Raw genomic sequence first — 2,379 nt, 5'->3', positions numbered from 1 at the left:
TCTAGAAATAATGCAAGCCTCAAAGTGAAATACCTAGAAAGGTGAACTGAATCTTTGGGCCTCTAGAAATAATGCAAGCCTGAAACTAAAATACCTAGAAAGGTGAACTGAATCTTTGGGCCTCTAGAAATAATGCAAGCCTGAAATTGAAATACCTAGAAAGGTGAACTGAATCTTTGGGCCTCTAGAAATAATGCAAGCCTGAAATTGAAATACCTAGAAAGGTGACCTGAATCTTTGGGCCTCTAGAAAGATTTATTACCTCCTCAAGCAGCATCAAACAATTCCATGCGTGCACCTCAAATCTATACCAAGTTTGATCAGGATCTACTTTTCCAAATCAGAATTAGTGCTAGCGCAAGCAAGATCAATGATATGGCCGTGAGACAGAGAAGGAACAAACAAACTCACCCCTCTCGCGACCTCCCTGGTAGATGCGCCGCCGCCGCGCACGACAGAGGGAGAAAAATGACTGGTGAAGGGGGAGCGGGGCAACCTTCGAAGGCCGGAGGGAGAGGGCGGCCGGAGTAGGGCGGCAGGCCGGAAGGAGAGGGCGGCTGGAGGAGAGAGAGGGCGAGCGGCCCTATGGGGAACGGAGAGGAGTCGTGCGAGAGGGGGGAGCGATCTGGTGCGGGCAGGGGAGATTTTTTTAGTTCTCTTTTAGTGGGCCCGAGGATAACTAACCCAATTAGAACCTCTCCATCGGGCTAGTTTTTTTAGCTGGGTTAGAGCAAACTAGCTCAAACTAACCCCTCTTGTTTCGATAATTTGAGGCTATTTCAACCCAAACTAGCTCTAACTCAGGGATCCAAACAAAGAGGAGTGTTACTGTACATGCTACAGTGTGGACCGTAGCACATTGTTTTTTATGGCCATATCACCACATTGTTTTCTACTGTTGGTTCACTGGGCTACCGTGGTTCGCACTGCTGGTTCACTGGGCTGCCATGGTTCGCACTCCTCCGACCTGAGTAGTACTCTAGTATAGTACTAGTATATACCGCATCATTCTTTGCTCCTTCTTACTACTCCGACATGTGGGAGAGCCAGCATCCGGGTCGACGTGTCATGCACCAGATTAGAGCGTGCAATGGAAGGGGGGCATCACCCCGGTCGGAGCGCCAGTAATTCATGACTATAGTGAGTGGTCATATCACAAGTCTTTCCAGCAGTAACGCGCCGTCAAATCGCACAGCCCCACTCGCTCACCCTCCTCGCCTCTCTGTCAAACCGCCTACCCAAAAACTGCCGCGCGTACTGCCCGGGAAAAGCCCCGCCCTCAACTTTTAACTATGCGAAAATAGTTCGAGCTTGTTCGTTCTATATAAATACAGTACTTACTGTATGTTTATTCACCCGTGGGGTTGTTCAATGAATGGAGGGGCGGGGAGCACAAGTGAACAATACTGTAGTACTACTAGTAGTAAGTAGGAGTCGTACAGTAGTCACCTTAAATAGAGAGTTTCTTTTCTTTAATGCCACGTACACAAATTGAAACGCTTGTTGTGGAGAGAAAAAAGATAATCACTCCACTATATATGGACGCAGGGGCCTGAGCGCTTGCTTTACTAGGGTTGCTCTCTTCATTCTCTCATCCTCTCCAGATATAAACAAGATAACGGTAGCGACATTTTCTCTCTACTCACCGCTGGTCACAGATCCGGCCGGATCCCTTCGGCCGGTGTGTGTAGAGGACTAAAAGGTGCATCGTTCACGCGGTCATCGCCGCCGAGGGAGGAAACCCACAACTGCCGGAGGGGCCCGATCCTCTGCCCGTGCCGTTCTCTCCGACACAGCGCCGGCTCGGGAGGTCCTCCGGCCCTTCTTCCTCCCTGCCGCATTGTCCGTAGATCCGACCTGCCGCCGCCGACATCCCGGCGACCCTCAGGTATAAGTTCTTGCTCTACTGCCCCAGCTCCCCACGTGTCTGCATGTGCGTCTTTTTCTACTCCCATCAGCTCTTCCAAAGCCACCTAAATTTTTAGTATTATTAGTGGTAAAGCTACTTCATGCATTCGAATCTAGGGCTTTGTTCAAACAACGAAGAAAGGGGGGAAAGCTGTAGCATGAATCTAGGACTTGATTCAAAGAGGAAATAATATGGTGAAAGTAGTAGAGACCGGATACCCAACCGGTCTCTTGGTTGAAAAGGGAAATAATGGGAAAACGCAGTACAAACTGGATAAGGAACAGATCTATTATTGGTTGAAAAAAGGATAGAAAGTGGCGGCTGATGGACAAGTCAACAGAGTATGTCCAGGATTAGATTTGCTGCCATCACATAGTAAAAGGTCTCCAGGATTAGATTTGCTGCCCTCACATAGTAAAAAGGTCTCAGGATTAGATTTGCTGCCCTCATATAGTAAAAGATCTCAGGAT

The sequence above is a fragment of the Triticum aestivum genome, chromosome 4D (genome assembly GCF_018294505.1).
Source record: "Triticum aestivum cultivar Chinese Spring chromosome 4D, IWGSC CS RefSeq v2.1, whole genome shotgun sequence".
NCBI lineage: Eukaryota > Viridiplantae > Streptophyta > Magnoliopsida > Poales > Poaceae > Triticum > Triticum aestivum.
The sequence above is the reverse complement of the archived record's forward strand: the minus strand, read 5'-3'. Positions refer to the sequence as shown.